Raw genomic sequence first — 13,961 nt, forward strand, 5'->3', positions numbered from 1 at the left:
TTCCTCATCAATGAAAGCTAAATCCCTGTAACTGAAGCCTACATCTATCACGCTACTAATCAGTCAGCAGCCGCAGATGTAAACCATCAATCAAAACTGCTCGTGCACAAACTTTCCATAAAAGATAATGGAATTAATTTGGTTCACTGGATACCAAAACAGGAAAAGATGCACGCTCTGCTCTTTCATCTTAGAGCCTATCATTCAGAAACAACAACATTGCCAGACGTAACTAATAGAAGTTACCCTTGCAATACCTCCCATCTCCCACTCTGTGTTTGTTCCTTGGTGGTCTGCAGGGTTTGTAAAAAAAGTTGAGAGTTTGCTGCACAACTCCTGGTTTTGGAAAGTAAACTCTCCTACGCTTCGCAGGCTGAGCACAAGGCTGGGGAAGGCTTTGCTCGTTGGGGGCCACTGAATCCGCAGATGATGGGAGAGGCGGGCCAGGATGGCACGCACCCAGCACACACGGACTGCACAAGATTGTTTGTTAGATCTACTGCTGCATACAGCTGTATGAACTCAACTTGACCAGCATGACTTCTACCTCTTTACAGAAAGACAGAGTCTGTGCCCCACCAGAGAGGATCTGGCTGGACTGTCCTTTGAGCCCTATTTATCTTCCAAGAGACGCCAAGGCCAGTGATGCTACCTCAGTTTTTAAATACGAAAATCTAGAGAAGCGTTTCAGATGAGACAGCTTCATCCAAATTCATTCATGATTAACCTGAGGCTGATTTAAAGCCATCATAAATGAAAGAATCAACTGCTACTTTGAAACTGATGAAAGTGAAATGTCGAGTATTACTCCATGTTGAAAGATTGCAGCATATACATGCAAACATATGTTTGTACATAAAAATATACATATAAATAGTCACATTTCTTGTAATCCCCTGGCATGTTTCTGCTCTCTAAAGAAGGTCAAGGTAACGTACAACCCCTTTGTCGGCTCGTACACAAGGAACCCGGTTCCTGGACTATTTCCATTGACTTCAGTAGCTTTGGACCAGATCCCAATTGTCTGAGATGCAGCCTTAATTTGGAGGATAATTTCCTGGAGATACGAGTGGGTTTTTTCCTGTATACAGTACGGAATCTCACACTGACATACTCAGAGATCACAAACAGATAGTTTGCTTTAGGTCTAAATGCACCTAGTTAAATTCGGCCCTCAGATGCCCGTACGCACTTGTGTCCATAATGATTTGTGGTTCTGTACCATATTTACCCAGCAAACCAGAATGATGTTAGAAGAACAAGCCTTGCTTACTTTGTAAGTTATACATTACATTTTCTATTGCCACAGGAAGCTATTATGGTCTGCTATGTAAATACGCAGCCCATACTCCTAAATATTTTAAGTTATTGATCATCAACAAATACAAGTAAACCCGTGTTAACTTGCAACCAAGGGCAGAACATTCAAAACTAGATATTTCTACAATTCAGAAATGCTGATACTACAAAATTTAGCCTGTTCTAGTGGGGGACATAAGATGTTTTTTAAGATATCTAACAAAATGGAAATTTTACCTTAAAAAATTTTTTTTTCCTTTTTTTGCATATAATTGAAAGCCTTCAGATTTTTTCAGTTAATACAGTTCTTGTCATTTTAACTGCTGCGCAGCAGAGAACAAGTCTCATCACTGAAGAAGCCAACCAGAGTTTCTCCAACACTTATTAGAAAAAGTCAGATCCTTTCAAATACACTTAAAAATAAGTTAGCCCCATCTACTTGCATAAAATTTTAGTGACTTTTTGTGCCAGGCCACATCCAGGTATTCCTGCTGTGTTGGAGAGAGACTCCAGAGCAAGTAAATGCTTAGAGCTCTATTCTTGCTTTAAGTTCTGTACATGTGGCTACTTCCACTAACATAAAACTCTGATTGTTTTTTTTTTATATGTTAGCTTATATGGGTGTATATAATTTAAGTAAGAAGATTACTTCTTTTCCTTTGACAACATCTTGTTTTTGTTGAACGTGCTAACCAAACAATAAATTGAATCTGTTTGTTATTAAAATGAACAATATTCCAAGAAGGTGGTATGGACTAACGAGCCCAGCTTATTTGCTCTTGGTAGCCTACATTAAAAACAAAAAAAAAGTTTATGTTTTGGCCAATATTTCTCCTGTAAGAGGAGGAAACTCTTATTTTATTTTCCAGCTGAATAAAACCTAGAACCATTAGATGATTTAAGCAAGAGAAAATAAATCATTAATACAATGGAAAAAGAATGAGCTGATGCTCTCTCCCTTCATGCTCCTTAAGTACAGTCCAACACAAGGCTGACAAGAAAAAATTAAGATGAGAAAGTCAATAATATGTAAAAGATCAAAATAAAGTCTCCCCAAAACATTGGACATTTGGTGTAAAAAGAAACCAAGAAAAGTAAACCCAAATGATTAGGATGACAGCATATCCTCCACAGTGAGAGGAGAGGTGTCCCATCTGTCCAGGCTTCCCTCAAATCCTTCCACCAGCACTTCCACGGAGGCGGCCTCCGAGCCCGGGGCCTCCAGCAGAAAGAGCTGCCTGCAGAGCACTGTCCCGCAGCGTGACCTCGCCTCCCCCCAGATGATTTTAAACACTTTGGCAGCCCAGTCAGACGTTCACACCCAGCTGACTGCTCTCACAGGCTGGGAGGGGGAAAATTTTCACCAATTTTCCAATCTATAATATAAAGTCGCTGTAACTTCTGCAGAAACATTTCTACAAGCAAGTAGCTGATCCTGTGATCTTAAAAATTCAAAATACAAAGAACAAAACAAAGGAGACCATGAATCTAAATTCTCTGACAATCACAGGTTTAGTTTAACTTCAGTTTTCTAGAAGTTACCTAACTGATGAAGCCTCCTCTACAGCCCGTGGAGAGATGGGTGTACCTTCAGAGGGCAATTCATATTCCTGATACCCATTTTAGGATGGATGGATTACCGCTAGATGTGAGCCTGTCTTTCTACACCATACAGGGGGCTCTACCTTATTTTCTAATGGATAAAGCTGCAGAGCTTGTGACTTCTCAATTTGCAAAGGAGAAGTTTAAGGGGAATATGAACACAGTTCACAGAATAATCATAAGACTGAGAGAGAAACTGAATGGGAAGCTTTTGTTCACCACACCATGCAGTATTAGGACTAGGGGGTACTTGATGCTTAGCTTAAAATAGATACAAAAGCATTGCCCTGAATGAAGAATAGATTGGAGAAGAGGCTGAACAGTTCTCCCAAAGGTGCGTGGTCCACACACCTACATCGGACCTGGGATCAAGTCCTCACTCTTTCTAAAGCAGCATAACTTGAGGAGAAGTGATGAGACTCTGGCCATAGCTGTTCCACATGATACATGCCTCTCTGGAAGCAGCCCAGGTTAAGGTTTTGGAGGATCCTGGTTTTAAAACTGGGGGGTATGTCAGGCTTCTGGGCATAAGGAATTTGCACCACACTAGATTAAGTAGCGCTGTCAGTCATCAGCACAGAGAGAGAGGCCTATACCTGTTATATATTCAGTACAAACTTTGCTGCTCATCCTAAGTTTCTACATGCTGCATAAAGTCACGGACAGGTTGGTGACAACCTTAAACTGAATGCTGGGAAACAGTACAGCACGGATGTGTTAAAGACGACTGTAGCTGTTAGGAATTATCTTTTAAAGTGGATCTACTGTCCAGGTCTGCTGGTCTGCTCCTAGTCTCAACAAGTCTGCATTTCAAACAGATTTGTGAAGGCAGAGAGACGCTGGAAGTGCTCAGCGCTATTCTAAGTCCAGCCAGTTCTGTTTCTACGAAGAGTGGAGAGAAAAAAATCTCCAAGGCAACTATCCTCTGAGCTTTTCTAACCCCTTTAAGCAATTAAATCTACTTGAAATTCCTCAAAAATAATATAAAAATACATCATTCATTCCTATTCTTCTCTTACATGGATCAGATTATTTTCATTGCATTTGCAGAGAGCGCTCTGCCTCCAGGAGCTGCACCAGAAAATTTGCAAAGGCAACAAGGTCCCATTTCCCCCTAGTACATCTCAGCAGATCTCTGTCTGTGTAACGAGAATGAGTGACAAGCTGCTGTTCAAAGATCACCTAAGCCCACACCTAGACAGTAGGCGTGTTTCACCGCATGGAGAAGAGAAAGGAGAGGAGAAAGCAATCATTGGCCAACAGGCAGGCTGGGAGAACTACAGCAGAGCTCTGAAAAATGAAGGAGGTCCAACATTCAAACAGGGCTTTTGGTCACTGAGAAGCATGGAGAAGGAAACTGGTGCAACTTCTTGCAATCCTGCCAAGACTTCTAGGACTATTTTCTATGCAGAGTGCAAGATGTTCTGCTCCATTCTGTGGAGTTAGCTACACTATACATGAACATAATAAGGACTGTCAGGATTCTGGTCTTCATTGCTACACACAGTTCTCACAGAGCCCAAACTCTATAAATCAAATAAGACAGAGCTTTATTGCATGGAGACAAGATGAAGACGTAGCCAATCTACTTGATTATAAATGTAACGTACTCCTCTTATACACAGACTACTGTCAGTATATACTGACTGTGTTATACTGACCACTGTATTCCGAATCCTAATATGTAAGATTTCCCATTTGGGATATTTAACCAAAATAAATATTCACAAATGTTAAATGATAGATTTCCACATTACCTTCCAAAGCATACTACCACCTCAGCCTACAAACATTGTTTTTCTTTCAGCAGAGGATTTCAAGTTGTTTGACTCTACCCTGTTTATTTTACACAAATGCTATTTCTTTCTTACAGATGGATATGATCTGTTGAAGACCTGGAACATTTTATCCCATTGCAAAACTCATTCAAAGTACCATCTGTTCTTCCTGCAGGGGCACAGTAACGCCAGAAACTGTTTAACATTCCATAAATTAAGACCATATAATGGATAGCTCATTGTAAAAGTGAAGTAAGAAATCATTTGGAACCTGATGACAGAGTTTTTCTCTGGGATTTTGCCTCAAAAATAGTATCCAATCTATTATTTTTGGTTTGTGTCTTTAAAAACTTCACGCACAGCGTTAAGCAGCAAAGGCATGTCACAGTCCAGACCATCTAATGTTTGACTTTCATATTGCCTCCATCAGTGTCACTGGGATCCTTTTAACAACTTCAGCAGGGCTTGGATGGGGCCAGCGGGTTAGAACAGATTCACTGAAAAACCAAATTCTGTTCTCATTTACCCTGGTTTGTATCTATGGTATCTGCACGATGTACTTCCACCAGCTAAGAGAACAGAATGCAATCCTCAGTTTAAGACTCACTAAAATATGCCTTAGTTTACAGATGTTACACTAATATGTGGCACTTACATACATACGCACACCACACGCAAACGCTCTTTCGCTTATCTGGGAAAAAAAAAACAGCCAGAAATGAAACACTACCTGCTACTCCTTCCTACCTCCAGATGCTGAGGCGTGCCTCAACTTTAATCAGTGAAAGAGCTGGACATAAAATCCTACTATTAACAGGTATCATTTAACATTCAAACAGCCTTCATCTGCCATCCATGCAGAGAAGCTGCAGATTGAATAGAAGTGTATAACAAAACATAAAGCACAGACAGAAAAGAAATCAATAGTACTTAATTGGAAAAAAACCGGCACTCTGAAGCCCTGGGCCCAAGAGGGGGACGGGCAATGGCACTCCGCCCGGCGTGGCGGGGATCTCGGGGACAAGCGTTTTTCTTGTAACATGCAACTCGTTACACGCGCAGCGCCGTTCATGGCAGCCGCGCTCCACGTGTTCAGCGCAAACGCGATCCGTCTTAAACGAGCAGACTGTTATATACCAGCGCGCGCCAACACCAGTTAACGCAACGGGTAAATGACTCCTACTCTCTCTAAGCGATAAGAATTAGCAATTGGAGCCTGAGCTACGTAAGTCCCCGGCGCTGCTATCTGCGACCTCAAACTACGTATGTGCAATTACTACGGTCTCTCTTGTGAAGCTCCCACATCCCCACAATAAAGTTCACAGGAGCGCAACGCTTTTCGCCCAGCCGTTGCTGCTCCCCGGGACAACGCGTACGTTTTCGCATCGCACCCCACGCTTGGCTGTGGGGGCAGGGCACGGCGAGCAGGGGGGAAACGCAACTCGAGAAGCCGTGAGCGTGTCAAAACCCAAATCACTCGGAGATATTTTGCAGCACAATCATCCTTTCTGCCGGCGCAGCTCGGCTCATATGGCTCACATTCAGCCTGTCACACCGAATCACTGCTACTTCTTGACTTACGTTACCCAAAACAAATCTAACTTTTGCTCCAGTATGTGAGGTAAAGCGCTCTCCGCCTTCACCGCCAAAGGGCCAGAGGCAGCCCTGGAAATAACTGGTTTTTGCGAGAAGCCCACTTCTGAGGAGAAGGTAAAACAGCTTGCGAGGATCTGACTAACAACACACACACATATGTTTTGCTCACGGAGTATTTTGCAGAAAACCGTACTGCGAAAAGCTTTGTCCCCCAGCAGAGCGGCCGCAGCTCTTGCGGTCTGAACTAACAAAGCAAATCCTCCCCGATCTACTTAAGCCTTTAAACTGCATCAAACGGAAGATATTTAGCACCGGCTTCAGCTTCTGATTAACGGTTAGCCAGGAAACCTGGAAAGGAAAGTCAGCACGAAATCAAAGGCGCAACGCGGCAAGATACAATCTTTGCGACTAGCAGGAGGCAGATACAAAGCAAAACGAGCGCGCAGACAAGGTTATTTTACGCTTCTCACAACCAGCTCGCGAGGAACGTCCCGCCAGGAGGGGTTTCTGCCGCCCGCCGCCCCGCCGCCCGCCGCCGTTTGTCTCCTGTCACCTTTTGTTTCCAGGCACGTCGGCGGCGCTCTGCTCCGAGCGCTGCTCGCCCTCCCAAACTCCCTTTTCCAGCTCTATCCGAGGAACTGCCCAGATTTTGTAGTGTAATCTGAGCAGGGAAGTACCATGTGCCTTCGATATGGTTAATTCACTTTTCACCCCCCGCGACGCCTCAGGAAGCGGTGCAGCGGTTCAAAGCCGCCCCGGCCCACTGGCCCGGCCCAGGTGGGGCCAGGGCAGCGCCGCCGCCGCCATCACGGCCGCCCTCCGCCCCGGCGCTCCTGCCCGCCGCCCGGGCCCGGCCATCCCCGCGCGGCCGCCGGCTCCTTCCCCCGGGGCCCGGCAGCAGGCCGCCCGCAGGCCCCGCCGAGGCCCTCCGCAGGGCCGGGCGCCGCCAGGGCCCCGGTGGCGGCCGGCCGGGGCCCGCGGGACGAGGGGCTCGCGGCGGCAGGCGGGCTGCCCGCGGCCCCGGGCGCCCTCAGGGCTCGGCCGGCGGCGGCGGCCCGCTCGGCTCCCTGCCCAGTGCCCAGCACCGCGCGCCCAACGCCGGGCGATCAGCAGGCCGGCAGCGCCTCGCTCCGCGGAGCGTTTCGGTCTCGAAAAGGGTAAAGCCCGCGACCTGTTCCCTTCGGGGGAACTTCAGCTCGCGGCCAGAGGAAGGCAAAGCAGTTTCACCGAAGGAACCCGCTTCTCCTGGTACTTGGCCCGGCGAGTAACGCCTGCGATCAACCTGTGCGCGAGTCCTAGCGGTGCCGTGGGGCGCCGTTCTGCCAGCTCCAGACCTTGGGATACACCATCTTATCCTACAGCAAAGGCCCCCGTTCCACCTCCCCAGTTGAATAATTAACTAAAATTACGTGTTTGAAATCAGCGTGGGTGTAAGGTGTGACCGGAAATAACGTAATATAGAAGACTATATTTAGAGAGGAAATATGCAGTCTTCCATGATGGAGTCAAGATCGCAATTGCCTGGGAAATTTATCTTGTTCACTTAAAAAGTAACAAAAGGGAGGTGGAACGGTCTCAAAGGTCAGGAATCATGGCCAACAGGCCTCTCTCTTGCCAGCGGCCTGCATGGCTGTTCGCACCAAGCCCCGCTGCCAGGTTGCTAACTGGACGAAAGGAGCGTGGCAAACGCTTGTTTATTCACAAATAAACTAGAACTACTCAGGAGTCTGACAGTCGTTGGACCCGAATGGCTGCCAGCCGCCACGTCTCCTCCAGCAGTTTCTGCAAGCTCCTCGGGCTGCACTGGCCCCCGGCGCAGGCGCCTGCACGGGTGCCGCCACCACCACCACCACCACCACCACCACCATCACCACCACCTCCCTTCACTGCTTGCTCCCAGAGGCTGCTGTTGTCGGTGCTCCCCGGCTGCAGGCGCACACGCGCGGCCTGCAGGCCAACAGCCCGTCCCCCTGAGCCCAACACCGCTCCTCAGGCCTGCCCGCTGCAAGGGGACTCGGGAGCCCTCGCCAGGCCCACGCCCAAGGGACGGCAGCTCCCGCTGGGATGCCCGGGAGGGAGAGGCAGCAGCTCCCGCCGGGGCAGCCTGGACACCCGCAGCCTGCAAGCTCAGCAGGGCAGCGGCCGTCTCTCTTGCGGTTCACTCCTATCTTTTCCAGGCTCCAGACAAATCCGTGAAAGCTTAATTTTGATCATATCCACCAGGATAAGAATAACATATACAAACACGTCTTAGTACAGTATCCAAAAAGCAAAGAATGACATTTTTAAAAGCATCTATAATCTTGTTTTTTTTTTTTGAAGTATTTCTTCAGTGGGAATTGTGCTGGAGCAAAGAATGCAAAACTCAGAAGCTTCCAAGAGGGGGTCATGTGAAATTACTCTATTTCAAGATTTCTCCAAATCGCTAACATTTCGATTCTGAATACATTTATAAGAATCTGCCAACAAACAACTTTTCATCCTCAAAACAGGCATTTTTTGCAGTTTGTAACTATCCTTCTTTGTCACAGTTTTAAAAAGATTTTGTAGAGAATTTATGCCATTTCTGTAGAAACTTCAGCAATCCACAATGACATAGCAGATTTTTTTGGGGGGGAAAAAAAAACACCAAAAGAACAAAGAACGTCCTTTGTTTCAGACAAAGAATTTCAGGAGAAACCACAAAATGTTCAAGCAAAACATTAAACATTTGATTTTCCATCCATTTTGCCAGCAGTGTAAGTTTTCCCATAGTTTTAATATCAGTGTCACCAAGAAGGGGAGGGGAGGTAGGTCAGATGGGCTACAATCACTCTGCAACTTCAAATCTGTGGTAATTAACGGAGGATAAAAACAGGATGCAATTTGTAGAAACCATTTTTCTCCTTTAACTTAGTTTTTCTTTTAATGAAGAAATGAGATCTTTATACTTAATTTATTACGAAAAATGCCACAGAAAAACAACTAGAAAAAGTTACCAGTGTTATTACACAACATCCTGGGCTCTAATCCTGCTTGGCCAAGTGCTTACTTGCAAACACCTAACCCTGCACACAACCCTAGTGACCAGTTTGAAGGTCAGCTTTCAGGACTAGGGCCCAAACATGAGGACATTACTGAAGGCAGATTTTATTTAGTCTCCTTAAATGAGTTTTTTAAAAAAACAGATTTAAATAGAAATGGAAATATTTCTTTTTAAACCCATTGAAACCTATTTTATTTAAAACAGCACACGCTGCCTGACATGCTTTGCAGCCTGTTTGAGTGTTTTGTTTTGTTGTTGGTTTTTTCCCTGTGTAAAGAGATGTCACAACTGTGGCAGCACCTGACACTTTAGTTCCACACTAGGGAATCACAGTGTCCAGCACTGTACAAGCATGTAAACAAAAAATTTCTGGCCTCAGAGACAGGCAACCTAAAGCAACTAAAGCAATGTAGCCAGGAATTATAGTTAAGCATGTGGAACTGTCTAGTCCAGATTATGCTTCAGCTGTATTATAATTAGCATAGAGTGCTAATTTAGTCTTTTGCCCTTTACAGGAGGAGAGATTTTAATAAACCCAAAGATGTATCAGGGAATTTCCTTTTTGAGCACTAGCATCTTAGTTGATTTTTATTTAAATATAGGAACAAAAGTGATGCGCTCAGGTTAACCAGTCTGCCCAGATTCAAGAGACGCTTTTATACATCCTACATATTCAGACACTTGCATCACCCCAGGGTATACTCTATTATGTCAACACTTTGAGAAGAATGCAAAAGCCCTTAAAAAAAGAAGGGGGGGGGGGGGAGAAAGATTTCTTATCATGCATTCTTGCTACAATGGCTGCATTTTCCAAAAGTCCACAGGTGACTACACCTCCTTCCCCAGGGCACATCCTGGCTCAGAGCAAGCAGCCATGCCAGGAACCAGCAGCATGTCAGAAAGCAGGTTACATTTCTGGTTTTGTTCCCCATCTTTAGAGGCAGGCTGCAATACTTCATAGCACACTGCAGTTCATCTCACCGAGGGGATCCATTTACACTATTTATCAATGCAGGACTGAGAGGTAATCCCCCAAATCAATTTGCTCTCTACAGTATCAGATTATACCCTTTCCAAACTGCTGTCCAAGTTTTAAACATTAATCACACCCACTCCTAAAAAGATCATTAGATGGTATGAGCCCCATATATGAGGCAGATTAGTTCAGAACTGGAAAACATCACCTGCCCATCAAATATAAGTGTTCTGGTTACAAAAGCCGATTAAGGAAAAAATAAGCCTCAACAGACCTGGCAGAAGCACTGAGCAAGTCTCAGCAGCTCAGTGAGAAAGACGTTGTCCTTCGATGACTGACTGTTAAGCGTTAGCGAGGCCACGGCGACATCGCCTGCCCCAGCCCAGCTGTGCTGGGAAGGAGCCCTCCAGCTGCTCGTCCTTAACGTCCCGTCCCGCCGCCGCCCGGCGCCCCTCACTAATTCACCGCAGGAAGAAAAAAGACAAAACCAACAGCCAGCAGGATTACCTTCAATAGTCTAATTAGTGGCTTGAGATAATCCACTTGATTTTGCCTAAAGCAAATTAGGAAGCACTGACTCGAACTATGCAGCCAGCAGATAGGAGGGCTGCTGCCTCCTGCCCAGAGGCAGTGACGGCAACGGGAGGCCGTGAACTGGCACAGCTCCTTCCAGAGGGGAAGGGCCAGCTGCGGCCAGAGGGCTCCGATATTGGCTCAGACGCCCCCTCAGTCCCAGCATCAAGGGGGGTTCATAACGCTCAAGCCAGGCCCAGCAACCCTGCCTAGTAGGAGTTGCTAGCATCTTCACTGCCAACTGCATTAAAAGTCAGCAATACATTCTGCAAAGGAAAGCTGTATTAGAAATAAAACAAAATTGGGCTTTGGAATCAAAATTAAAATCTGGCAGTTTGTTCCCATGCAAAATCCATCACGAGTGATACATTCATGGAGGACAGCTGGAACAAATCCATGGCATTTAATGACATAGTAGAAGCAGACCTTGCACAAACAACTTCAAATCATTTGAAATACTAGTGTGAGTGGATGAAATGTTACAGTGCTCGCATGTTACAGTAATCAATCATTTCTAAGCAGTTGTTTTTAATTCTTAAAAAAATCATAATTTGCAAAAATGATTTTTTTTTCCATCCCAGCCATATATTCAAAGGTTTCTGGCTACACAGCACTGCAGAGTCTTACATGTATTGTGTCTCCCTCATATCTAAAGCATTTATGATACCAGCAAAACAATGGTTTTTCCGCTACCATCTTTTCTTTGTATGTAACCTGGCTTCCAAAGTCCAGCACAGAGTACAGAAAAGCAAAAGTCCAGAAATTGTTTCTGTAAAACACTTTGAATGGGATTGTCACAGAAATATGGGCACTAAACTGCAGTTTAATTTAAATGGGAATTCAAATCTCACAGGCAGCCTTTAAATCTCTGACTATGCATGCACACCCAGCATCATGCTAAATGGTTCACAAATACTCAGGTAACTGAACAGATAGTGAACAACTGAAACACTAACTTGTTCAATCTGAACCACACAGACACCCCTAAGGAGTTCAACTGGCCCCAGTCCTTATGGCTGCCACAGTGCACTGGTGACCTGCAAAATTTCCCAGGAAAAACTGTTAATGGGATCTGAGCTAAGAAACGGGGGATAAGTGCCAAACTGCGATGATTTAGGACAACACTCACAGGAGTGTAAGGGGCACATCTTAAGTTGATTCCGTCTGACAAATGTGGTTAAACTGAAACTGGACAAACGGCTCAGCTGTCATTTAAGGAAAGCCTAAGGGGGACACAGCGATCTTTGCTGGGTCTGGCAAGAGAAGAAGTTGGCCAAGGACCAGCAGCTGGCTGGTAGTCCCCTCGCACATCTGGCAGGAGGGACAGAGAGAACATTCACTGCCTTACTGCAGAGTCAGCTAATTTAAGTCAAAAACAAAGGTGGTTTGAGCTAACCTGGCTGACTTTACAGTGAGGTGGATTAGAAATACCCATAAGACTGCTTCTGCCAGCGCTGTTGGGGCGATCACCTTTGCTGCTCATATTTTCTACTTCCAAAAAAAAATCACATATCCACGTCCCAGGAATTGCTTTCGCTCCCTCCCTCCATCACAAACCTAGACAAAACCAGGTTAAGACCCTTCTTTGACTAGTCATGTACAGGTGTAAGGAGTTACTAGTTACTAAAACTTTTGCTGATTCAGGAAAAAGGGCTAGAAATCAACTCCCTGTCTCCAATGTGTTTTCCCCGAATAGACTCAAGCAGAGAAAAAACTAGAACTGAACGAAAAGTAGTTTCATGCTAAGGATCAAAGAAAAAAGAAATTTCAGCAAAACAGACAGGAAGGCGGTCTCTGAAGTGAGAACAGACAATTTTTACACCTTTTTGCAAAGAGGCAAAAAGGAGCATGTGACTTATAGTTCTTTACCACTTCTCCCCTCCGAGGTCCCCGTAGCACAGACCGCCTCCTGATGGAGTAGCCCAAAGTCGCATCGGGGTTTGACACGCAACTGTTGCACCCTCGGACCGCCCCGCGCAGAAGCACTTCTCACGCTCTCATCTCCACCCCCATCTCTACAGTACCGGATTCCTGGCACCAGTCAGGACAGCTCAGCAGTCATTGCCTGCCTTCATTCATAAAAAAGGAGACCACATGGATGAAAGCCACAGGCTCTAGCACACCCAGCAATAAATGCCAGTAACATCTCTCAGTCAAACATAATCACCTCTACCTGGGGAAGCCTGGAGGTCACATCTGGACAAGGAAGTCAGTGAAAGTTGCATGCATGCATGGATCAGTAACAGTACTTAAACTTCTCTCCGATTCTGGATTCAATCCACAGAGCTCATTAGCAAGCAAGTCAGACAGGAACGTATGACTTCCTTAAAGTAGACCAGGAGGTTTAATTAGCACAGCTTAATTTTGGTGAATAATATATTATTAGGTTTGTAACACACACAACTGAGAAGGTAACTCAAAAGGCCTGATCTCACTTTAATCATCTCCAGCAGAGGAAGGAGCAGAGATCCAGGCCACAACAGTGCACTGCAATTTCTTCATCACCTGAGCAATCTATATGTTTCTTTCAATAATTCGATTTCTTAAAAGAAGACCATGACAACATAAGCAGGAGAAAACAAACCATTCTTTGGAAAGCCCCCTTCAGAAGTCTCCTCCTTTTAGCTCCTGATCTATATGAACATGGAATTAGAAAGGACCTCCTGGGATATTACTTTCAGGCCCCTGTTATTAAAGGCAACCATGTCACACCCGCAAAAAGAAAGGTTAATATTATGCCAATATGCTTGCAGGAAATCCAAATTTCCGCTAACATAGGAGAATGAGGGGAAGAGCGAAACAAAAGTGAATGCATGAGACCATATCAGTATATCAGTCTCATGCTAAACACATGGATTGCTGGTACATCTAAGAGGAGATAAGAGTTAGAATAAATAAGAGTCAAGGTTCTTTCTGCCGCTTGGGATCTGCTTACAGCTTAGAGAAGAAACACCTCCATATAGCATAGCTCCAGGGGGAAGGAGGAAGGGGAGCTCTCAGCAGCAGGGGGGTGCCAGACCACCAAATACAGTGGCTGCCTCCAGAGGAGACGGGGCATCCCCTGAGGACAAGGGCCACTAATTCATCGAGGAGGCAAGCAGATCCCTGCATG

General features: G+C 45.4%; 1 protein-coding gene across 19 annotated transcripts in view; it reads right to left on the bottom strand.

The window, feature by feature from the left end:
• Positions 1–13,961, bottom strand: part of FBLN2 (fibulin 2) — a 171,555-nt gene that overhangs the window by 88,651 nt on the left and 68,943 nt on the right. For 2 of the 19 annotated variants that reach the window (XM_068906890.1, XM_009688166.2), the window contains exon 1: positions 6,746–6,856. The exons of 6 other annotated variants lie outside the window; for them this stretch is intronic. The gene's annotated coding sequence lies outside the window, so the exon portion shown is untranslated. Of the gene's footprint in view, positions 1–6,468; positions 6,530–6,736; positions 7,107–7,446; positions 7,658–10,550; positions 10,928–13,961 lie in introns of those variants that run through there. 11 more of the 19 variants (XM_068906888.1, XM_068906896.1, XM_009688168.2 and 8 more) reach the window with 11 other exon arrangements.

Source organism: Struthio camelus, chromosome 14 (genome assembly GCF_040807025.1).
Source record: "Struthio camelus isolate bStrCam1 chromosome 14, bStrCam1.hap1, whole genome shotgun sequence".
Taxonomy (NCBI): domain Eukaryota; kingdom Metazoa; phylum Chordata; class Aves; order Struthioniformes; family Struthionidae; genus Struthio; species Struthio camelus.